This window comes from Pseudophryne corroboree, chromosome 6 (genome assembly GCF_028390025.1).
Source record: "Pseudophryne corroboree isolate aPseCor3 chromosome 6, aPseCor3.hap2, whole genome shotgun sequence".
Taxonomy (NCBI): domain Eukaryota; kingdom Metazoa; phylum Chordata; class Amphibia; order Anura; family Myobatrachidae; genus Pseudophryne; species Pseudophryne corroboree.
The window spans coordinates 69211878-69237967 of record NC_086449.1 but is presented as its reverse complement, the minus strand read 5'-3'; the positions used below and the strand labels follow the sequence as shown (position 1 = coordinate 69237967).

The window sequence follows — 26090 nt, the reverse complement described above, 5'->3', positions numbered from 1 at the left end:
CAGAGTTGTTCGTTCGCAAGGCGATTTTAGCAGTATTGCACACGCTAAGCCGCCGCCTACTGGGAGTGAATCTTAGCTTCTTAAAATTGCGAACGAAAGATTCGCAACATTGCGATAAGACATCTCGTAGCAGTTTCTGAGTAGCTTCAGACTTACTCGGCATCTGCGATCAGTTCAGTGCTTGTCGTTCCTGGTTTGACGTCACAAACACACCCAGCGTTCGCCCAGACACTCCTCCGTTTCTCCAGCCACTCCCGCGTTTTTCCCAGAAACGGTAGCGTTTTTTCCCACACGCCCATAAAACGGCCTGTTTCCGCCCAGAAACACCCATTTCCTGTCAATCACACTACGATCGCCTGAGCGATGAAAAAGCCGTGAGTAAAAATCCTAACTTAGCAAAATTTACTTGGCGCAGTCGCAGTGCGGACATTGCGCATGCGCACTAAGCGGAAAATCGCTGCGATGCGAAGAAATTTACCGAGCGAACGACTCGGAATGACCTCCATAATACCCTTTTTTGTGGTACCTGGGGTATTATCAGAAATGTGTAAAACATTTTTCATTGCCTCAATCATGTAACGGGTGGACCTATTGAAGGGTACACTAGTCTCATCATCGTCGACACTGGAGTCGGTATCCGTGTCGACGTCTGCATCTGTCACCTGAGTTAGCGGGCGTTTTAAAGCCCCTGATGACATTTGAGACGCTGGGACAGGCACAAGCTGTGTAGCCGGCTGTCCTATGTCGTCAAACCTTTTGTGTAAGGAGTCGATACTTTCACGCAATTCCTTCCATAAGTCCAGCCACACAGGTGTCGACCCCACAGGGGGTGACATCACATTCACAGGCATTTGCTCCGCCTCCACATCATTTTCCTCCTCATACATGTCGACACAGCAGTACCGACACACAGGGAATGCTCTTACAGAGGACAGGACCCCACAAAGCCCTTTGGGGAGACAGAGGGAGAGTATGCCAGCACACACCAGAGCGCTATATATCACAGGGATATCACCTATAGAAGTGTGTTTTCCCCTTTAGGCTGCATAAAAACGTTATACTGCGCCTAATTTGTGCCCCCCCTCTCTTTTTTACCCTTTTCTGTAGTGCAGGACTGCAGGGGAGAGCCAGGGAGCGATCCTTCCAGCGGAGCTGTGAGGGAAAATGGCGCCAGTGTGCTGAGGGAGAAGGCCCCGCCCCTTTTTCGGTGGGCTTTCTCCCGCTATTTTAATATATCTGGCAGGGGTTAATATACACCTATATAGCCCCTGGGGCTATATATGGTGTTAGTTTGCCAGCCAAGGTGTTAATATTGCTGCTCAGGGCGCCCCCCCCAGCGCCCTGCACCCATCAGTGACCGCAGTGTGTGTGGTGTGCATGAGAAGCAATGGCGCACAGCTGCAGTGCTGTGCGCTACCTTGGAGAAGACAGAAGTCTTCAGCCACCGATTTTCTGGACCACCTTCTTGCTTCTGGCTCTGTAAGGGGGACGGCGGCGCGGCTCCGGGAACGGACGACGAGGTCGGGTCCTGTGTTCGATCCCTCTGGAGCTAATGGTGTCCAGTAGCCTAAGAAGCCCAAGCTACCACCACTTAGGTAGGTTCGCTTCTTCTCCCCTTAGTCCCTCGATGCAGTGAGCCTGTTGCCAGCAGGTCTCACTGAAAATAAAAAACCTAAACTATACTTTCTTTCTAGGAGCTCAGGAGAGCCCCTAGTGTGCATCCAGCTCGGCCGGGCACAGAAATCTAACTGAGGCTTGGAGGAGGGTCATAGGGGGAGGAGCCAGTGCACACCAGGTAGTCCTAAATCTTTCGGTGCCCAGTCTCCTGCGGAGCCCGTCTATTCCCCATGGTCCTTACGGAGTACCCAGCATCCACTAGGACGTTAGAGAAATTAGAAGGCAGTTCAGATTCAACTTCTTGAACCCAGGCTTCAATAGCCTTCGTAGCCGCTATAGTGGGTCTATGTACAGCACCTGCAAGAGTGTAAATAGACTTCAAGCAAGCCTCCACACACTTATCCGTTGGTTCCTTCAAAGAGGTGACGGTAGTGGCAGGCAGAGTAGATAACAACAGACGCGTGACATGGGAGTCCACCGGTGATTCACAATTTTTACTGAACTCTGCAGCGAGGGGATAACGAGCTAGCATCTTCTTAGACCGGGAGAATTTCTTTCCTGTAGACTCCCAGGATTCCTGACGTATGTCAACTAAATGGTCAGAATAGGCAAAAATGAGTTTTATGGTAAGAACTTACCTTTGTTAAAACTCTTTCTGCGAGGTACACTGGGCTCCACAAGGATAGACATAGGGGTGTAGAGTAGGATCTTGATCCGAGGCACGAACAGGCTCAAAAGCTTTGACTGTTCCCAGAATGCATAGCGCCGCCTCCTCTATAACTCCACCTGCCTGCACAGGAGCTGTTTTTAGTTAACCAGCAAAATGCAGTAGCAGGAAAAGAGACGACAACGGTTAGTAGCCACGTACACCACACTCTCACGACAGTAGAACTGGCAGCGGCTAATGCCATACCAACCCAAAGAAGCTAAGTGCGTCAGGGTGGGCGCCTTGTGGAGCCCAGTGTACCTCACAGAAAGTTTTAACAAAGGTAAGTTCTTACCATAAAACTCAATTTATGCTGCGGGGTACACTGGGCTCCACAAGGATAGACATAGGGGATGTCCTAAAGCAGTTCCTTATGGGAGGGGATGCACTGTAGTGGGCACAAGAACCCTGCATCCAAAGGAAGCATCCTGGGAAGGCATAGAACCTTATGAACGTGTTAACAGAGGACCACGTAGCCGCCTTGCACAATTGTTCAAGGGTCGCACCACGTTGGGCCGCCCAAGAAGATCCAACAGACCAAGTAGAATGGGCCGTAATGTGAGCAGGAGCTGATAGACCAGCCCTCACATAAGCATGAGCAATCACCATTCTAATCCATCTGGCCAAAGTTTGCTTGTGAGCAGGCCAGCCCCGTTTGTGAAATCCAAATAGGACAAAGAGAATCAGATTTTCTAATAGAAGCAGTTCTCTTTACATAGATACGGAGAGCCCGTACCACATCCAAAGACTGCTCTTTGGGAGACAGATCAGGAGAAACAAGTGCCGGAACCACAATCTCCTGGTTAAGGTGGAACTAAGAAACCACCTTAGGTAAATATCCGGGACGAGTCCTAAGAACCGCCCGGTCACGGTGAACTATCAGATATGGGGAACTACAAGACAAGGCACCCAAATCCGACACTCTTCTAGCTGAAGCAATAGCCAGCAGAAACACCACCTTAAGGGAAAGCCACTTAAGGTCAGCTGAACCAAGAGGTTCAAACGGAGACTCTTGTAACGCCTCCAAAACCACCGACAAGTCCCAAGGAGCCACAGGCGGGACATAGGGAGGTTGGATACGCAACACACCCTGAGTAAAAGGTATGCACATCAGGTAAGGTCACAATTTTTCTCTGAAACCACACTGACAAGGCAGATATTTGAACCTTGAGGGAGGCCAGACGCAGGCCTAAATCCAGGCCCTGCTGTAGTCAAGCCAACAACTTGGCAGCGTCATAATTGTTAGATGCGCACCAAACAAAGTAAGAATGCCAGAGCCTATAGTAAATCCGAACCGAAGCCGCTTTCCGGGCCCGCAACATAGTTTGAATGACCGCCTCAGAAAAACCTTTAGCCCTTAAGATGGAAGCTTCAAGAGCCACGCCGTCAAAGACAGCCAGGGTAGGCCCTGGTAGACACAGGGGCCCTGAATGAGGAGGTCTGGGCGCTGTGGAAGTAGAATTGGACGCTCTGACGATAGCCCTTCAGGTATGAGAACCAGTGCTGTCTGGGCCACGCTGGAGCTATGAGAAGCAGATTTTCTTTTTCTTGCTTGAACTTTCGAATTACCCTGGGCAGGAGTGACACCGGAGGGAACACGTACGGCAGCCGAAACCTCCATGGCACCGCCAGCGCATCCACGAATGCTGCTTGAAGATCCTTTGATCCCTTGTCCTTGCAACCTTGTGAGTGTGTCGAGACGCCATCAGATCTATGTCTGGAAGGCCCCACTTTTCCACTAGGAGTTGAAACACTTCTGGATGGAGGCCCCACTCGCCGGCATGAAAGTCCTGACGACTGAGAAAGTCCTCTTCCCAATTCAGGACTCCCGGAATAAATATTGCCGATATGGCCGGTAGATGGCGTTCCGCCCAATGTAGAATCCGTGAGACTTCCTTCATTGCCAAACGGCTTTGAGTGCCGCCTTGATGATTTATGTAAGCCACTGTGGTGGCGTTGTCCGACTGTACTTGAACAGGACGGTTCTGAATTAAATGCTGGGCCAGGTTCAACGCATTGAAGACCGCCCGCAATTCCAGAATGTTGATCGAGAGGAGGGATTCCTCCTTGGTCCACCGACCCTGAAGGGAGTGTTGCACCAGCACCACGCCCCAACCTCTTAGACTGGCATCTGTCGTCAACAGGACCCAGTTGGATATCCAGAAGGGACGGCCCCTGCACAATTGTGGCTCCAGGACCGACCAGAGCAGCGACAGACAAACCTCCGGAGTCAATGAGATCATGTGAGACCTGATCCGGTGAGGCAGGCCGTCCCATTTGGCTAGAATCAGCTTCTGGAGGGGGCGAGAATGGAATCGAGCATACTCCACCATGTCGAATGCTGATACCATGAGGCCAAGCACCCGCATCGCCGAATGTATCAACACTTGCAGACGAGATAGGAAGCAACGAATCCTGTCCTGAAGCTTCAGGACTTTCTCCTGTGACAACAACCACCTCTGGTTGCGAGTGTCCAACAGCGCTCCCAGGTGCACCATGCTCTGAGCAGGGACCAGGGAGGATTTCTTCCAATTGATGAGCCACCCGTGGGCTTGTAGAAACCGGACAGTCATATCTAGATGACGTAGGAGAAGTTCTGGGGAATTTGCCAGGATTAACAAGTCGTCCAGATATGGCAGTATCCTGACCCCTTGACGGCGGAGTATCACCATCATCACCGCCATTACTTTGGTGAAGACTCGCAGAGCCGTAGTTAAACCAAAAGGTAACGCCCGAAACTGGTAATGGAGGTTGCCAATCGCAAACCTCACGTATTGCTGATGCGACGCTGCTATAGGAATATGCATTTAAGCATCCTGTATGTCCAGGGAGACCATGTAGTCCCCAGGTTCCAAGGCCAGAACTATAGAGCGAAGGGTTTCCATACGGAACTTGGAACCCTTCACAAACCTGTTCAATGCCTTGAGGTTGAGAATGGGCCGGGAGGACCCATTCGGTTTCGGAACTAGAAACAGCGGAGAATAGTACCCCCGGCCCGTCTGCGCAAGAGGCACCTGTACTACGAATCCTGTATCCAGGAGGGTCTGTACCAGCGAATGTAGTGTTTGCCTTTGTCTGGTCCGACGGGACGTCTGCCCAGCAAAATCGATGAGGGGGTCGGTTTTTGAAGGCTATGGCGTAACCTCGACTGACGACTTCCCGTACCTAGGCATCTGAAGTGGTCTTCAACCATTCCTGGGTATACCCTAGAAGCCGGCCCCCCGCCCTGGGATCCACCAGGGGGAGGCCCGCCCCGTCATGCTGCAGGCTTATCGGTCTTCGAAGCTGACTGACGGGCCGCCCAAGCTCTTTTGGGCTTTGGCTTACCAGGTTTGGAAGTGCGGGTCTGTTTGTTGTACGCCTGACCTTTTGGTTTACCTGAAGGACGAAAGGAAGTACCTTTAGCCTTCGACACAGAAGGAGCGGTACTTGGCAGACAGGCAGTTTTGGCAGTAGCCAAGTCAGCCACAATCTTATTTAAGTCCTCCCCAAACAGAATGTCTCCCTTGAAAGGGAGTACCTCCAGGGTTTTTCTAGAGTCCAGATCCACAGACCAGGATCTCAGCCACAATATCCGGCGAGCCAGCACTGATGTAGTAGAGGCCTTGGCTGCTAGGATACCGGCATCAGAAGCTGCCTCTTTAATATAGTGAGAAGCTGTGACAATATATGACAAGCATTGTCTAGTATGGTCAGAAGAGATTTCAGCTTCTAACTCCAAGGCCCATGCTTCAATAGCCTCTGCAGCCCATGTTGCTGCAATAGTGGGCCTTTGTGCAGCACCCGTGAGGGTGTAAATCGCTTTCAGACAACCCTCCACACGTTTATCCGTAGGCTCTTTTAGAGACGTGGCGGTAGTGACAGGAAGAGCTGAGGAAACCACCATACTAGCCACATGTGAGTCTACTGGAGGAGGTGTTTCCCAATTTTTATACAGCTCTGGCACGAAGGGATAGCGAGTCAGCATCTTCTTTAGAGGCACAAACTTCTTACCCAGGTTTTCCCAGGGTTCCTGACGCATATCCACTAGGTGGTCAGAGTGAAGTAAAACTTTAACCACCTTCTGACGCTTGAACCTATCTGGTTTCTTAGGAGGGACGGATGGCTCGGGATCATCCGTAATCTGTAAAATCAACTTAATAGCCTCCAAGAGATCAGGAACATCCACATGTGAACTACCCTCCCCATCAGCAGTATCTGTGTCAGAATCTGTGGGGTCAGTGCAAGTGCCATCTTCATCAGACGAGGTGTCAGGGACAGCAGTGGATTGTGAGGAGATAAGAGCTCGCTTAGAGGACCCCTTGGGCTTGGGCGAGCGAGGGTCAGACTTTTTAGTAGTCAGGGACTGGTTCAACTTCTTCAATTGAGCAGATAAATTGTCCGCCCACGGCGGGTTAGTTGCAGGGACCACATACGGTTGCACTGGCATAGGGGTCCCATAGGGGGTGTTAGTTTATCAACTAGCGTATGCAGAAGCGTGGAAAAAGCAGCCCACGGTGGGTCATTATGTGCCTCCGTTGCCACAGTCCCACTGGGGGTCAAGGAGCCCCCAGAACCAGAGCCCACAGCTGCTATATTCTCCTCATATGGATCTGTGACTTCAGCAACACCTGCAGTGTGTTCCGCCCCAGAACAGTTACCTTCAGAAGCAGACATGATATAACTTGCAGTATCAGGTAACCGTACAATTGGCAGCAGCACAATACCTCTTGCCCCAAACCCCTGCGCAGTGAAGTCAGCACAAGCATAGATAAAGGAGAGATATGGTGACTAAAATCACAGAAAAAAAATACGTATTAAAGTATATCTTGTGAAAATCCTATATAAATATTAAACCTGATGCACCAAGCCCCCTCAGGTTATAGAATATATGGATAGCAAGTTGAGTGAGACTCGAAATGGAAACCACTCAGCAAGCTAATGCACACACATATAGTCACAGTTGTACAATGCAGAGGTTATTACTAACAATAATACTGCACTGGACCAGCTTATATAGCTATGTAGTCAATAGATATAATACTGCACAGTAAGAACTGTATGTATATCACAGGGTAATTGTACTAGAAAACCCTGACTAAATGCTCTCTTTCTTAACTAACACTGTCTAATAGGCAGGTAGAATACTTAAGTGTTATGTAAAGTCACAGCGCTGACAACCAGGCGGCTTTACCCAGGAGGATTTGCCCAAGCAGTCCCAGGAACAGTATAGCTGAGAGAAATGGCGCCCAGACACTGACAGGGAGTGAGGAAAAGACAGATATTCAGCTCCAGGGCGGGAACATTTGCGGGAAATGGCGCACTGGGGCTGGGGGAGGGGCTCCAGGTCTAAGCCTTATCCCCCTGCTGGCAATACCACTGGGTACTGTGGGCTACTATTAAAATAGTTTTAAGGGAAAACCTGACCTGCTCCCATTGCCTGGTGATCTAGTGGCATCGCCTGTACTGCCACAGTGTCCACTGCCAGCGCGCGCAGTCCGCCTGCCACTGACCGCGCCAGATCGCGATAAAGTACAGGACCCGCAAGAGGGACCCACTCACCACCTCCCGAAGCGCGGCCACGCGATCCCGGAGAGCCCCCGTCATGTGTGCTTGACCATGGAAGAAAACCGGAGCCTCCTGCTGTAGTTACCCAGCAACTAGGGCTTGGGAGTGTACAGCGCCGCTGGGGAGAGCTGGAGCTGCAGCACTGAATGCCTCCTGACATTTACCACCGCTGCTGCCCTTGTAGTCTACACTTTTTCTTCAAAAAAGCTTTTCTTAGGGCTGCCTGGAGCAGCCCCTCTTATGTGCCTGCTATCTGCAGCACCAACTACAAAACTGAGCTCCTGTGCAGGGAGGCGGGGTTATAGAGGAGGCGGCGCTATGCATTCTGGGAACAGTCAAAGCTTTTCAGCCTGTTGGTGCCTTGGATCAAGATCCTACTCTACACCCCTATGTCTATCCTTGTGGAGCCCAGTGTACCCCGCAGCAGAAACTAATTTAGTGACCTTCTGACGTTTGAACTTATCGGGCTTCTTAGACGTATCTGGAGGTTCAGATTCACCATCAATCTGAAGAATTAGTTTGACAGCCTCCAAGAGGTCAGGAACATCTACCTGTGAAATAAATTCTGCATCAGTGTCTGAGGGGTCAGTGTATACGCCATCTTCATTGGATGAAGTATCCAAAACATGCACAGATTGTGAGGAAGTAATGGCCCGCTTAGATGACCCTTTAGTACTAGGAGGGTGAGGGTTGGGATTTTGTTTAACCAAAGACTGATTTAATTGCTGTAACCGAGTTGACAGAGTATCTGCCCATGGCGGATTAACAGCAGGGACATTATATGGCTGCAATGGCACAGGAGGTCCCACAGGGGGCGTAAGTCTCGTTACTAACGTAGTCAGCTGACTAGAAAAAGTAGTCCAAGGTGTGTCTTGGTGTGCCACCGGTGCTGCAGGCTGACTGAGGGGTACTGGACCTCAGGTACCTGAATCCTCAGCTGGAATATATTCCTCAGGTGCATCCGCTGCGACACAGGATCAGCGACGGATCTCCAGCCCTGTGTGTTATGCACACCAGTGCCAGCAGGAATGTACTGGTGTCTGAACGGAGAGGGATGCAAAACAAATGAACTCACAGACAGACTGGGGAATATGACACTACATACACAGAAGGTGATAGAGTAACAAAATAAACACAAAGTGAACAGAGAAGCCCAAAGGCTAAGAAACTGGGTGTCTCCCTAGTATTAGAAATGCTCAGATGGAAAGAAGCGAGATGTTGTGATTTAATAAGTAGAGAACCCTAAATGCTGTTGCTAAGGGCAACAGCAAAACCCTAAAGGGTTACCAACGGGTGTGGCAGTAAACTCCTTGGTCAGAGATGGAATAATAGACACAAGGAGAGTCTCCACAATCCTAGTCCTCACTTGTAGTGCACCGGTTCAGCTTACTGCCACTAAACTGACACCTGAACACCTTGCACAGTGAGAAAGGATTTTTGCAGGCAAGTCTGAGAATACAGCCGCAAACTTGCTAAGTTCACAGAGTAGCAAAAGAACCCCAGCAGGTTAAACGACTGACTTCAGTCTTACTGCTAGGTCTGGATTGGCAGAGTGTAGTACCAAATCCCAAGGCCTATTTGCAGTAAGCAACAAACAAATACAAAGTTACACAGTACTAGCTAACTTTCAGGAACTGACTAACCAACAAAGATTCAGCAGCATCTGCCTAACCTGAGAAGAGGGTTTATATAGCAGGTGCTGTCCACGCCCCACTCAGACCTCACAGACTGAGCACAAAAACCAGCACCGGATCCCCTGCCGTGCACAGAGCCTGTAACCACTGCACAGCAAAAGACCCGAACCGGAGTATCAGCTGCGCTCAGGTTACTCCGCTAGCACTTGTCTCCCGGTTGCCATGACGACGTGGCAGCACAGGGCAGGAGACCCTAACACTGTGAAGCATACATTATTTGGAAACGTAGCCTTAAGGCGTAATAGTACAATATAGCCAGACAAAAAACCCTATGGAATGTGACTGCAGATGCAGAACACAAACAGGGGATTTAAGTGGTATATTGTGACTGAAATACAACTTAGACCCCCTCAGGGTACAGAATAAGGAGATGTTAAGAACTTACCTTTATTAAATCTCTTTCTGCAAGGTACACTGGATTCCACAGGGAACAACCTCGGGGTGTAGAGTAGTATCTTGATCCGAGGCATTAGCAGGCTAAAAGCTTTGACTGTTCCCAAAATGCTCAGCGCCGCCTTCTCTATATCCCCGCCTCCATGCACAGGAGCTCAGTTTTGTTAACCAGTCTAATGCAGTACCAGGTAAAAAAGAGATGACAACAGTTCGTAGCCACAGACATCACATTCTCTCGACAGGAGAAGGTATCAGCGGCTAATGCCATACCAACCCAAAAGAAGCCAAGTGCGTCAGGGTGGGCGCTCTGTGGAATCCAGTGTACCTCGCAGAAAGATTTAACAATGGTAAGTCTTACCATAAATCTCCTTTTCTGCAGCGGGGTACACTGGTATTCCACAGGGAATAATATCGGGGATGTCCTACAGCAGTTCCTTATGGGAGGGGACGCACTGTAGCGGGCACAAAAACCCGGCATCCAAAGCATCCTGTGAGGCAGAAGTATCGAAGGCATAGAACCTTATGAACGTGTTCACTGAGGATCACATAGCCGCCTTGCACAATTGTTCAAGGGTCGTAACACAGCGGTCCGTCCAAGAAGGTCCAACAGACCAAGTAGAATGGGCTTTGATGGTAGCAGGAGCATGTGCAACCACCATTCTAATCCATCTGGTCAAGGTCTGCTTGCTACCATGCAGGCCACGTTTGTGAAAACCAAACAGTACAAAGAGAATCAGACTTCCTAACGGAGGCTGTCCTCTTCAAAGATACGGAGAGCCCGTACCACATCCAAAGACCTCTCCTTGACAGTCAATTCAGGAGAGACAAAGGCTGGAACCAATCTCTTAGTTAAGGTGGAACGAAGACACCACCTTAGGTAGATAACCAGGGCGTGTTCGAAGAACCGCACGATCACGGTGAAAAATCAGATAGGGGGACCTACAAGACAAGGCACCCAAATCAGACACCCGTCTAGCAGAAAGAATAGCCAGCAGAAACAAGACCTTAAGAGAAAGCCACTTAAGTACCGTAGATTCAAGAGGGTCTAACGGAGACTCTTGCAAAGCCTCCAGAACCACCGACAAATCCCAAGGATCCACAGGTGGAACATAGGGAGGTTGAATACGCAAAACACCCTGAGTGAATGTATGAACATCAGGCAGCAATATTTCTCTGAAACCAAACTGACAAGGCGGAAATATGAACCTTGAGGGAGGCCGGGCGCAGGCCCAAATCCAGGCCCTGTTGTAGGAAAGCCAAAAGTTTGGCCATACTAAACTTCTAAACGTCCTGATTGTTAGATGACAAAGTAAGAATTCCAGACCCTATGGTAAATCCGAGCGGAAGCCAACCACAAGAGTGACCCCACTTAACTCCGCGGTCAACTGCAGACCGCAAAGTTCCCACCACTGGATATAATGTAGCACCGCTGTGCTACATTGTATCCACAATGCGCCGCCTGACTGGCTGTGCGCTCCTGCACTGTCAATCAGGAGAGTGCCATGACGTGGCGCTCCCTGATTGGCTGAAGGGACCCTCTTTGACAGGAGTCACGGGGTGTCTGTGTAAACATGGAACCCCTTTCAGTGCGTGGACCGGGTATTTCGTTTTTTTATTTTGCCAAGTACGTGGATTATAACATTTAAGAAGAGGACAGATCTACACAGGATTTTTTGTAAGTATCATTTTTTTACAGGTACCCCTGTATTATACTGGACAAGGGGACCGAGTGCTTCGTGTCAACATAGGTAAGTATGTGTGTATGCAAGTGTGCATGTATGTACATTAAAGTTATACTTTCATGGTGTGTGTGTCTTGTTTTTATTTGGGTATTTTTTGGTAGTAGAACTACACAAAAGGCTATCAGCCTCCCATCCACTGCCCACGGATGGGGGGGGGGGGGGGATATTGGGACAGCCTCAGGCTTCACCCCTGGTCCTTGGGTGGCTGGAGGGGGTCCCCTTGATTTAAGGGGTCCCCACTCCTCCAGGGTACCCCAGCCGGGGGTGACTAGTTGGTGATTTAATGCCAGGGCCGCAGGGACCAATATAACAGTGTACCCCGGCTGTGGGATTCTCTCTCTGACTAGTGGAGCCCGGTGCTGGTGGTAAAAATACGGGGGACCCCTACGTTTTTTGTTCTCCGTATTTTTTGCACAAGGACCAGGCACAGAGCCCGGTGCTGGTTGTTTAAATATGGGGGAACCCCAGACACTTTTTCCACCGTATTTTTACAACCAGGACCGGCTTAAAGAGCCTGAGGTTGGTTATGCTTAGGAGGGGGGACCCCACGCAAAAAAAAATAAGAATTTACTTACCGATAATTCTATTTCTCGGAGTCCGTAGTGGATGCTGGGGTTCCTGAAAGGACCATGGGGAATAGCGGCTCCGCAGGAGACAGGGCACAAAAAGTAAAGCTTTAGGATCAGGTGGTGTGCACTGGCTCCTCCCCCCATGACCCTCCTCCAAGCCTCAGTTAGGATACTGTGCCCGGACGAGCGTACACAATAAGGAAGGATTTATGAATCCCGGGTAAGACTCATACCAGCCACACCAATCACACTGTACAACCTGTGATCTGAACCCAGTTAACAGTATGATAACAGCGGAGCCTCTGAAAAGATGGCTCACAACAAATAATAACCCGATTTTTGTAACTATGTATAGGTAATGCAGATAATCCGCACTTGGGATGGGCGCCCAGCATCCACTACGGACTCCGAGAAATAGAATTATCGGTAAGTAAATTCTTATTTTCTCTATCGTCCTAGTGGATGCTGGGGTTCCTGAAAGGACCATGGGGATTATACCAAAGCTCCCAAACGGGCGGGAGAGTGCGGATGACTCTGCAGCACCGAATGAGAGAACTCCAGGTCCTCCTTAGCCAGGGTATCAAATTTGTAGGATTTTACAAACGTGTTTGCCCCTGACTAAATAGCCGCTCGGCAAAGTTGTAAAGCCGAGACCCCTCGGGCAGCCGCCCAAGATGAGCCCACCTTCCTTGTGGAATGGGCATTTACATATTTTGGCTGTGGCAGGCCTGCCACAGAATGTGCAAGCTGAATTGTATTACACATCCAACTAGCAAAAGTCTGCTTAAAAGCAAGAGCACCCAGTTTGTTGGGTGCATACAGGATAACAGCAAGTCAGTTTTCCTGACTCCAGCCGTCCTGGAACCTATATTTTCAGGGCCCTGACCACATCTAGCAACTTGGAGTCCTCCAAGTCCCTAGTAGGCGCAAGACACCACAATAAGCTGGTTCAGGTGAAACACTGACACCACCTTAGGGAGAGAACTGGGGACGAGTCCGCAGCTCTGCCCTGTCCGAATGGACAAACAGATATGGGCTTTTTTGAGAAAAAAACCACCAATTTGACACTCGTCTGGTCCAGGCCAGGTCCAAGAGCATGTTCACTTTTCATGTGAGATGCTTCAAATCCACAGATTTGACTGGTTTTAAACCAATGTGTTTTGAGGAATCCCAGAACTACGTTGAGATCCCACAGTGCCACTGGAGGCACAAAAGGGGGTTGTATATGCAATACTCCCTTGACAAACTTCTGGACTTCAGGAACTGAAGCCAATTCTTTCTGGAAGAAAAATCGACAGGGCCGAAATTTGAACCTTAATGGACCCCAATTTGAGGCCCATAGACACTCCTGTTTGCAGGAAATGCAGGAATCGACCGAGTTGAAATTTCTTCGTGGGGCCTTCCTGGCCTCACACCACGCAACATATTTTCGCCACATGTGGTGATAATGTTGTGCGGTCACCTCCTTTCTGGCTTTGACCAGGGTAGGAATGACCTCTTCCTGAATGCCTTTTCCCTTAGGATCCGGCGTTCCACCGCCATGCCGTCAAACGCAGCTGCGGTAAGTCTTGGAACAGACATGGTACTTGCTGAAACAAGTCCCTTCTTAGCGGCAGAGGCCATAAGTCCTCTGTGAGCATCTCTTGAAGTTCCGGGTACCAAGTCCTTCTTGGCCAATCCGGAGCCATGAGTATAGTTCTTACTCCTCTACGTCTTATAATTCTCAGTACCTTAGGTATGAAAAGCAGAGGATGGAACACATACACCGACTGGTACACCCACGGTGTTACCAGAACGTCCACAGCTATTGCCTGAGGGTCTCTTAACCTGGCGCAATACCTGTCCCGTTTTTTGTTCAGACGGGACGCCATCATGTCCACCTTTGGTAATTCCCAACGGTTTACAATCATGTGGAAAACTTCCCCATGAAGTTCCCACTCTGCCGGGTGGAGGTCGTGCCTACTGAGGAAGTCTGCTTCCCAGTTTCCATTCCCGGAATGAAACACTGCTGACAGTGCTATCACATGATTTTCCGCCCAGCGAAAAGTCCTTGCAGTTTTTGCCACTGCCCACCTGCTTCTTGTGCCGCCCTGTCTATTTACGTGGGCGACTGCCGTGATGTTTTATCCCACTGGATCAATACCGGCTGACCTTGAAGCAGAGGTCTTGCTAAGCTTAGAGCATTATAAATTTACCCTTAGCTATATTTATGTGGAGAAAAGTCTCCAGACTTGATCACACTCCCTGGAAATTTTTTCCTTGTGTGACTGCTCCCCAGCCTCTCGGGCTGGCCTCCGTGGTCACCAACATCCAAAACTGAATGCCGAATCTGCGGCCCTCTAGAAGATGAGCACTCTGTAACCACCACAGGAGAGACACCCTTGTCCTTGGATATAGGGTTATCCGCTGATGCATCTGAAGATGCGATCCGGACCATTTGTCCAGCAGATCCCACTGAAAAGTTCTTGCATGAAATCTGCCGACTGGAATTGCTTCGAAGGAAGTCACCATTTTTTATTTTTTTTTTTTTTTTTTACCATGGCCCTTGTGCAATGATGCACTGATTTTAGGAGGTTCCTGACTAGCTCGGATAACTCCCTGGCTTTCTCTTCCGGGAGAAACACCTTTTTCTGGACTGTGTCCAGAATCATCCCTAAGCACAGGAGACTTGTTGTCAGGATCAGCTGCGATTTTGGAATATTTAGAATCCACCCCTGCTGTTGTAACAGTATCCGAGATAGTGCTACTCCGACCTCCAACTGTTCCCTGGACTTTGCCCTTATCAGGAGATCGTCCAAGTAAGGGATAATTAAGACGCCTTTTCTTCGAAGAAGAACCATCATTTCGGCCATTACCTTGGTAAAGACCCGGGGTGCCGTGGACAATCCAACGGCAGCGTCTGAAACTGATAGTGACAGTTCTGTACCACGAACCTGAGGTACCCTTAGTGATAAGGGCAAATTTGGGACATGGAGGTAAGCATCCCTGATGTCTCGGGACACCAGATAGTCCCCTTCTTCCCGGTTCGTTATCACTGCTCTGAGTGACTCCATCTTGATTTGAACCTTTGTAAGTGTTCAAATTTTTTTAGATTTAGAATAGGTCTCACCTAGCCTTCTGGCTTCAGTACCACAATATAGTGTGGAATAATACCCCTTTTCTTGTTGTAGGAGGGGTAATTTAATTATCACCTGCTGGGAATACAGCTCGTGAATTGTTTCCCATACTGCCTCCTTGTCGGAGGGAGACCTTGGTAAAGCAGACTTCAGGAGCCTGCGCAGGGGAAACGTCTCGACATTCCAATCTGTACCCCTGGGATACTACTTGTAGGATCCAGGGGTCCTGTACGGTCTCAGCGTCATGCTGAGAGCTTGTCAGAAGCGGTGGAACGCTTCTGTTCCTGGGAATGGGCTGCCTGCTGCAGTCTTCTTCCCTTTCCTCTATCCCTGGGCAGATATGACTCTTATAGGGACGAAAGGACTGAAGCTGAAAAGACGGTGTCTTTTTCTGCAGAGATGTGACTTAGGGTAAAAACGGTGGATTTTCCAGCAGTTGCCGTGGCCACCAGGTCCGATGGACCGACCCCAAATAACTCCTCTTCCTTTATACGGCAATACACCTTTGTGCCGTTTGGAATCTGCATCACCTGACCACTGTCGTGTCCATAAACATCTTCTGGCAGATATGGACATCGCACTTACTCTTGATGCCAGAGTGCAAATATCCCTCTGTGCATCTAGCATATATAGAAATGCATCCTTTAAATGCTCTATAGTCAATAAAATACTGTCCCTGTCAAGGGTATCAATATTTTTAGTCAGGGAATCCGACCAAGCCACCCCAGCTCTGCACATCCAGGCTGAGGCGATCGCTGGTCGCAGTATAACACCAGTATGTGTGTATATACTTTTTATGATATTTTTCCAGCCTCCTGTCAGCTGGCTCCTTGAGGACGGCCCTATCTATAGACGGTACCGCCACTTGTTCTGATAAGCGTGTGAGCGCCTTATCCACCCTAAGGGGTGTTTCCCAACGCGCCCTAACTTCTGGCGGGAAAGGGTATACCGCCCATATTTTCTATCGGGGGGAACCCACGCATCATCACACACTTCATTTAATTTATCTGATTCAGGAAAAACTACAGTAGTTTTTTCACATCCCACATAATACCCTCTTTTGTGGTACTTGTAGTATCAGAAATATGTAACACCTCCTTCATTGCCCTTAACGTGTGGCCCTAATAAGGAATACGTTTGTTTATTCACCGTCGACACTGGATTCAGTGTCCCTGTCTGTGTCTGTGTCGACCGACTAAAGTAAACGGGCGTTTTAAAACCCCTGACGGTGTTTTTGAGACGTCTGGACCGGTACTAATTGTTTGTCGGCCGTCTCATGTCGTCAACCGACCTTGGCGCGTGTTGACATTATCACGTAATTCCCTAAATAAGCCATCCATTCCGGTGTCGACTCCCTAGAGAGTGACATCACCATTACAGGCAATTGCTCCGCCTCCTCACCAACATCGTCCTCATACATGTCGACACACACGTACCGACACACAGCACACACACAGGGAATGCTCTGATAGAGGACAGGACCTACTAGCCCTTTGGAGAGACAGAGGGAGAGTTTGCCAGCACACACCAAAAACGCTATAATTATATAGGGACAACCTTATATAAGTGTTTTCCCTTATAGCATCTTTTTTATATATTTCTAACGCCAAATTAGTGCCCCCCCTCTCTGTTTTAACCCTGTTTCTGTAGTGCAGTGCAGGGGAGAGCCTGGGAGCCTTCCCTCCAGCCTTTCTGTGAGGGAAAATGGCGCTGTGTGCTGAGGAGATAGGCCCCGCCCCTTTTTCGGCGGCCTCGTCTCCCGCTCTTAACGGATTCTGGCAGGGGTTAAATATCTCCATATAGCCCCCGGAGGCTATATGTGAGGTATTTTTAGCCAAAAATAGGTTTTCATTGCCTCCCAGGGCGCCCCCCTCCCAGCGCCCTGCACCCTCAGTGACTGCCGTGTGAAGTGTGCTGAGAGGAAATGGCGCACAGCTGCAGTGCTGTGCGCTACCTTAAGAAGACTGAGGAGTCTTCATGCCGCCGATTCTGGACCTTCTTCTTGTTTCAGCATCTGCAAGGGGGCCGGCGGCGAGGCTCCGGTGACCATCCAGGCTGTACCTGTGATCGTCCCTCTGGAGCTAATGTCCAGTAGCCAAAGAAGCCAATCCATCCTGCACGCAGGTGAGTTCACTTCTTCTCCCCTAAGTCCCTCGTTGCAGTGATCCTGTTGCCAGCAGGACTCACTGTAAAATAAAAAACCTAAGCTAAACTTTTCTAAGCAGCTCTTTAGGAGAGCCACCTAGATTGCACCCTTCTCGGCCGGGCACAAAAATCTAACTGAGGCTTGGAGGAGGGTCATGGGGGGAGGAGCCAGTGCACACCACCTGATCCTAAAGCTTTACTTTTTGTGCCCTGTCTCCTGCGGAGCCGCTATTCCCCATGGTCCTTTCAGGAACCCCAGCATCCACTAGGACGATAGAGAAATAAAAAAAATTCTGATTTTTAACCCATTCCCACTGATAGGCATGCTTATCAGAATACAGTAAAAAAAAAAAAAAAGCAGGTCTATTTGAAAACTGCTTCTTTTTTTTACGATTTGTATTTTTTCACAGCAGTGCCTGACTATTGCCGGCAGTGATTGTGAATACAAATTTTTAGTAAATTACCGATTTGTATAAAATAACAGTTGTGTTTTACTGCTGGTGTATTCATTCGTATTTTTTTTCTTTGCCTTCACAAAAATATACGAATGCCCTCATCACTGCCGAGATTTAGTAAATTCCCGGGATGACACTTTGAAGAAAAAACATCAAATCGGTCAAAATCGGGAGCTTTGTAAATATACCCCGCAGTCTTAGCAGACACTAAGTCAGCAACAATCTTGTTGAGATCCTCACCAAAGCGGATGTCTCCTTTAAACATGAGCACCTCCAGGGTTTTCTTAGAGTCCAGGTCCACCTACCAGGACCGCCACCAGAGAATACGGCGGGCCAAAATGGATGTCGTAGCAGCCTTGGCTGCCAGAACACCTGCATCAGAAGCTGCTTCTTTAATGTAATGAGATGCCGTGACAAGAGAGACATTGTCTAGCATGTTTGGGAAAATTGGACGGAAACTCAGCCTCCATTTCCTGAGCCCACGCCTCAATTGCTTCTGCGGCCCAAGTAGCCGCAATGGTGGGCCCATGCGCAGCCCCTGCAAGGGTATGGATAGCTTTCAAGCAATCCACCACACGCTTATACGTCGGCTCCTTGGGAGAAGTGACGGTAGGGATCGGCAGAGCAGATGACACCACCAGTCGAGCGATTTGCGAGTCTACTGGCGGTGGCGTTTCCCAATTTTTGCTCAACTCTGCAGCAAGGGGATAGCGGGCTAGCATCTTCTTTTGCAGGGTGAATTTCTTTACTGGGTTCTCCCAGGATTCCTGACGTATGTCAACCAAATGGTCAGAATGAGGTAAAACCAATTTGGTAACCTTCTGATGTTTGAACCTATCCGGTTTCTTATATGTAGTAGCAGGGTCATCATCAATCTGAAGAAAGAGCCTGAGCATCCCCCCGCATGTCAGAGTTTACGATCGTAGCTGTGCTAAATTTAGCACATCTACGATCAATTCAGAATGACCCCCAATATCAGGAGATCGAATACCTAACACAAAAAACCCCATGCAGTGTGACAGCACGAACAGAGGATTTCTGACGTAAAATGTGACTGAAAAACACAGAAAAATACATATATCCAGTGAAATACCTATATTATCTAATAACCCCGATGCACGTAGCCCCCTCAGGTTACAGAATATAGGGATAGCAGTAGGAGTGAGATACACGGAGTAGAGATCACCCAGCAGCTATATGCACACACAGTCACATGTACAATGCAAGAATTATGACAAACAATAAAACTGCACTGGACTAGTAATACTATTACTGAGTAAGGCTATGTATATAAACAGATATATCAATGCACAGCAAAAACTGGATGAATATCACAGGGTACTTGTACTAAATATTCCTGTAGTTATGCACTTGTTGTTAACTAACACTGTCTAAACGACATGTGGAATACTTAAGTGTCCTGCAAATGCACAGCGCTGATGATGCAGGCGGCTTTACAGAGGAGGCATCACCCAGCAGTCCCAGAATCAGCGCAGCTGTGTGTAATGGCGCCCAAACGCTGACAGAGAGTGAGAGAGAGATGCAGCTCTACGGTGGGAACATCTGCTGTAGATGGCGCCTGGAGCTGGGGCTGGGGCTACAGGTCAGAGCCTTATCCCCTCTGCTGGACTTCACCACCAGGTACTGCGGGGCCTATACTAAACGGATTTTAGTAAATCTGACCTGTGCCCCTTGCCCTGGTGGATATAGTAGGGTCCTGGCACGGCCACAGTGTCCACGCCAGCGGCGCGGTCCGTCTCCGGAGTCCACGCCGGATCGCGATTTCGGCGGGTCCCGTCTGGGGGACCCTCTTACCTCCTCCCGATGATGCGGCCACGCGATCCAGGAGAGCAGCGGCGGTGTGTGTGCCTGAAGGGACCGGAGCTCCTCCGATGTAAGTACCTGGCAATTAGGGCACGGGAGTATACAGTGCCGCTGGGGGAGGTGAGGGAGCCACAGCACGATATGTCAGCAAGAAATATAGCAACTAGTGCCTGTGCTGCGGCCCTTGAAGTCTTCTTTCTCGTCAGAAAAGCTCTTTTCAGAGCTGCCTAGTGCAGCCCTCCCTGTTAACTGCCTTACAAACTGAGCTCCAATGCCTGGAGGCAAGGATAGAGAGGAGGCGGTGCAAGGCATCCTGGGAACAGTCAAAGCTTTAGCCAACTCTACTCTACACCCTGACGTTATTCCTTGTGGAATACCAATTGTACGAGTATCATATACTCAGAAGATGGCGCCCAGCGTCTCAGGCAGGGAGTGAGGGAGAGTGTGAGGAAGCTCCAGGGCGGGAAAATCTGCAGTAGATATCGCCCTGGGTCGGGGAGAAGCTATGATGGCGTTAATAATTAGCCACTATATTGGGTTATAATAATCAAATGCTTTTTATATAAGAAAGCAATGTGTTTAAATAAAGCTTGGACATAAAATAAATGAAGGTATATGAAGTATAAACTAAGAAAACTTCATACTGGTTCTAAGAGAAAAGCTAACATCTGATATTCATCATGTATTGTCCACGACGACAGAAAATGGCTGTATGCAGTCTATGGAAAAACTTCGGAACAATAAATAGTCTGTTGCTAAAGAAATGCTAACGTAGCAGAAAAGAATTAGCAATGTATGAGATGATTATGCTATAGGGTTTACTGGATATTGTGCAATGTATGTTACGAAATGAATGGAAAATAACTGTGCCCCCTCCTTTGGAGAGAGAAATGTGAGCTGGACAATTAAAACCAGATGTACACTGTATGCCTATAAACGTGTTTTTAACTCAGTAAAAGCAGAATACTTGTGAGACATATCCTGTGCGTTTGATTCATTGAGTGTTCTCCCAACGCGTTGGTCCCTGCTTCAAAGAGGTGACTTGATAATTGAAGGACTTTTCTTTAGTGACCAGACTGCGCTAATGAGGCTAGCGCTATCAGCTACAGGTTAAACACCGAGGCCCTCATTCCGAGTTGTTCGCTCGCAAGCTGCTTTTAGCAGCTTTACACACGCTAAGCCGCCGCCTACTGGGAGTGAATCTTAGCTTCTTAAAATTGCGTACAAAAGATTCGCAATATTGCGAAAAGACTTCTCTGTGCAGTTTCTGAGTAGCTCCACACTTACTCGGCATCTGCGATCAGTTCAGTGCTTGTCGTTCCTGGTTTGACGTCACAAACACACCCAGCGTTCGCCCAGACACTCCCCCGTTTCTCCAGCCACTCCCGCGTTTTTCCCAGAAACTGTAGCGTTTTTTCGCACACACCCATAAAACGGCCAGTTTCCGCCCAGAAACACCCACTTCCTGTCAATCACATTACGATCACCAGAACGAAGAAAAAACCGTGAGTAAAATTCCTAACTGCATAGCAAATTTACTTGGCGCAGTCGCAGTGCGGACATTGCGCATGCGCACAAAGCGGAAAATCGCTGCGATGCGAAAAAATGTACCGAGCAAACAACTCGGAATGACCACCCGACTCCACTATGCTGGTCTTCCACCCCAGGTACTAGTGAGCCTTATTAAATGGGGCATTACTACACCCGACCTGTGCTCTATTACCCTGGTGGTCTAGTGGGGTCCCTGCTCTGTGACAGTGTCCACACCAGCGTTGCGATCCGTCTCCCTAGACCACGACAGGAATGCGATTTAATGGCGGGTCCCACCTGGGAGACCCTCTTACCTCCTCCCCGTAGCAGCCATACGAGCCAGGAGAGCGCCTGCGACCGTGTGCCTAAAGCTGTAGCGTCTCCACCACAAGTACCCGGGAACAGGTCACAGAAGTATGCGACGCCGCGCTGAATGTCACCCTGACATGAAGTCTTCTTACAAAGCTTTTTCAGAACTGACCAGCGCAGCCCCGCTGTTAGGTGAGCTGCTGCTACAAGCACCAACTCGAAACTGAGCTCACAGTGCCTGGAGGCAGGGTTACAGGGGAGGCCCCAATGCATTCTGGGACAGCCTAAAGTTTTAGCCTGTTGGTGCCTCTGGACCAAGATCCACTCTACACCCCGATGTTTTCCTGTGGAACACAGCGTACCCTGCTGCATAAAGATAGAGACTAAATTGTAACAACATTTGCTATATTTGCGGACCCCCTGTGACCTTAATAACGCAGCACTGATGGTTGCTATGTGTATGAGTAATAAAAGAGTGATATATGGGACCATCGGTTACAGAAACTTCATATATTGTTGCAACAATATTTACTACAAATGTTATAACACTGAATACATATGCTGATTATCCTTTGTATATCACAGCTGTAATATCAGACATATGAAATTATACATAATATTGTCATTACTGCGGTATTGATCAGATCACAGTATAAAAAAGGTTATGTTATATTTACCTGATCTTCTCAGGTCTCTCTCGGGATCGCAGCACCCAGCAAAACCCTGAGGGGAATGAGATTCTTGTTATATTTCCGCCTCCATTTACAGAGACCATACAGTACAGTATGTCATTACAATAAGGGGGTGGTATTTGATATGCCGGCTTTTGGGATCCCGACGCCAGAAAACCGACAGCCGGCAAACCAACAACTTTTCTCCCTCTTGGAAGGGGGGGGGGGGGGGGGGCGCATGACCCTCCTGTGTGACCCAAGGGTCATGTAACAGCCCCTAACCGTGTGACCCAAGGGTCACGTAGCAGCCCCTAAACCAGGCATGTCCAAACTGCGGCCCTCCAGCTGTTGTTAAACTACGTATCCCAGCATGCCCTGACAGTTTTGCTGTTAGAGAATGCTAAAGCTGTGTCAGGGCATGCTGGGATGTGTAGTTTCTCAACAGCTGGAGGGCCGCAGTTTGGACATGCCTGCTCTAAACATTTTAGACATAGCCGCGGTTCCTGATTGGCTGCCGATCCACGTGCTCGGATTTGTTAACGAACCTGCGCCTCATTTTAGATACCCACCGCTGGAGACTGGACTTCACAAGCATTAAGGGGCAGGCAGAGCCGGCCATAGGCAAACTAGGCAATTGCGTAGGGCATTAGATATGCCTTGGGGCATCAGCAGCTTCTGCCGATTAAAATGATATGCAGCATGCCTATATTCTGTGTGTAGCATTTCATATGCAGATACAGCCACAGTCTCACACAGTATATAGGCATGCTGCATATCATTTTAATCAGCAGAAGCTGCGTGTGCATCCTAGCCACATAGCAATGCAAATAAGATGCATTTTCAATAAAAACAATGTGCCCGGCATTAGAATTGAGGCAAGATTTGTGAGGACACAGCTGTATCCAAGCAGGTCACAGTGTTAATGGCCGTGTGAGTGCTGTGTGCATGTGAGTGGGTTGATTGTGCAGTAGTGTTCTGAATATGTGTAAGGAGCATTGTGTGTGTAATGTAAAATGCATTAATAATGTGCAACATGTGTAAGGGGCACTATGTGTGTCAGGGCATTTATAATGTGCGGCATTGGTGTAACAGGGTACTACTGTGTGTGTGTCATTATGTGTATAGGGGCACTAATAATGTGCAGCAAATGTGTAGGGGGCACTGTGTGTCATTACGTATATAAGGGCTTTAATAATGTGCAGCATATGTGTAAGGGACATTATGTGTAAAAGGGCATTAATAAAGGTTGTCATAATGTGTAAGGCGCATTATGCTTATAAGGACATTAATAATGTGTCTCATATGTGTAAGGGGCATTACTGTGTGGCATTATGTGTATAAAGTGCTTTACTATGTGACATTGCGTATAGAAAGGGCACTACTGTGTAGTCTAATGTGAATATAGAGCAATAGGGTGTGGTGTAATGTGAATAAGGAGCAATTCAGTGTGATTTAATGTGAATAAGGGGCTCTACTGTGAGGAGTAATGTTTATAAGGTAAAGTGATACTACTGTGGGATGTTATATGAATTATGGACACTATCGCATGATCAAATCTGAATAAAGTTGCAGTACTGTGTGGCGTAATTGGAATTGGGGTTTCTATTGTGTGTCCATGCCCCTTGCCAGCAAAAACACACCCCTTTTTGGGCTGTGCGCCAAATGTGCGAACTGTTCCTATTTAAAATATAGGGGGTACAAGCACCAAAATAAGGACTGCTATGGATGAGGGGTGATGGTGATGGGAAAGAGGCGGAACCAGCTGTGGTGCTAGGGGGCACCAGACAAAATCTTGCCTAGGGTATCATATTGGTTAGGGCCGGCTCTGGGGTCTATCCTACCCTCACATAGCAGAAACAGAGGAAGCGGTGAGCAGCGGCACTCTGGGGCAAAGCGTATCTGGCGCTGTGGGGGCATATGTGTATCTGCCCCCCCATGTGTATCACACACCAATTTTCATTGGCCACATCACATGTGGCATTTGGCCACGCACATTTCTTCAGGGGCGCGAGTACCACTAAAACCATTCTTCTGCGTGCAGCACCATTTGGCACACTCTAATATATCAGCTACCAGCATGGGGGCGATGGCCATCTGTATGCTGGACTGTTACACCCAGCATCAGCACTATACACTCCTAACATGTCCCCACAACAGCCAGCCCCTGTGCCCGGGGAACAGATGCTGGGAATAGTGTAGTGGGAAGATGGAAGTGGTGACAGTATGCTCCTGCTGTACAGGAACGGAGTCCCCGGCACAGTACCGGCGCTGTGTCCCGCAGCAGCACATAGTGACCAGCACCGCACATGCAGCTGCAGGGGAGTAAGAGGAGGGGGCGCCGGGCACCACACCTTTGGTTACCCCCAGAAGTGGGATCGGCCTTCCAAGCTCCCCTGCCAAGCACCAGGGAACCCGCACTCACCTCACTGTCTGCCGGACACTTTGCGACCGCGGCGCCTCTGATTTTTCCCGCTGCTCCTGTGCACGAGCACTCTACGCCACAATCAGCAGTGGGATCATTTGGGGGAGGAGACTGGGCGGAGACACGCAGAAGGGAGAAGACACGGAGGAGATTGTCCCAACACCCTGTAAAAATAAAAAATAAAAAAAATATTCATTTAGCCTGTGCCACCGATGGAGAGAAACCATCTGGTTCTCTCCCATTAATGGCAAAAACATTCAACATCGGCCATAAACCATCGAAGATTTTTGAATCATCGACGGTAGATGGCCATCCCTTCCACGATCGTCTGCTCACACATAGCCGGATCAGTGAGAGGTCCTTTCCCCAACTTTGTTGTTTTTAGCCATAACCATACTGTGTATAGCTGGTACTGTATGCTCTGTGCACTATAGAGGCCGGCTGTATACGCCCTGTGCGCTGAAGAGGTCGGCTGTATACGCCCTGTGCGCTGTAGAGGCCGGCAGTATACGCCCTGTGCGCTGTAGAGGCCGGCAGTATACGCCCTGTGCGCTGTAGAGGCCGGCAGTATACGCCCTGTGCGCTGTAGAGGCCGGCAGTATACGCCCTGTGCGCTGTAGAGGCCGGCTGTATACGCCCTGTGCGCTGTAGAGGCCGGCTGTATACGCCCTGTGCGCTGTAGAGGCCGGCTGTATACTCCCTGTGCACTATAGAGGCCGGCTGTATACGCCCTGTGCGCTGTAGAGGCCGGCTGTATACGCCCTGTGCGCTATAGAGGCCATCTGTATATACCCTGTGCGCTATAGAGGCCAGCTGTATACGCCCTGTGCGCTGTAGAGGCCGGCTGTATACGCCCTGTACGCTGCAGAGGCCGGCTGTATACGCCCTGTGCGCTGTAGAGGCCGGCTGTATACGCCCTGTGCGCTGAAGAGGTCGGCTGTATACGCCCTGTGCGCTGTAGAGGCCGGCAGTATACGCCCTGTGCGCTGTAGAGGCCGGCAGTATACGCCCTGTGCGCTGTAGAGGCCGGCAGTATACGCCCTGTGCGCTGTAGAGGCCGGCTGTATACGCCCTGTGCGCTGTAGAGGCCGGCTGTATACGCCCTGTGCGCTGTAGAGGCCGGCTGTATACTCCCTGTGCACTATAGAGGCCGGCTGTATACGCCCTGTGCGCTGTAGAGGCCGGCTGTATACGCCCTGTGCGCTATAGAGGCCATCTGTATATACCCTGTGCGCTATAGAGGCCAGCTGTATACGCCCTGTGCGCTGTAGAGGCCGGCTGTATACGCCCTGTACGCTGCAGAGGCCGGCTGTATACGCCCTGTGCGCTGTAGAGGCCGGCTGTATACGC

At 49.4% G+C, this 26090-nt stretch overlaps 1 protein-coding gene across 1 annotated transcript in view; it reads right to left on the bottom strand.

The window, feature by feature from the left end:
• The window catches only part of LOC134934823 (oocyte zinc finger protein XlCOF7.1-like), a 65532-nt gene extending 40641 nt beyond the window's left edge, over positions 1-24891 (bottom strand). The window contains exons 1-2 of the mRNA XM_063930173.1: positions 24741-24891; positions 22325-22370 (exon numbers count right to left, since the gene is read on the bottom strand). The gene's annotated coding sequence lies outside the window, so the exon portion shown is untranslated. The remainder of the gene's footprint in view (positions 1-22324; positions 22371-24740) is intronic.
• Between the last annotated feature and the right edge of the window lie 1199 nt (positions 24892-26090).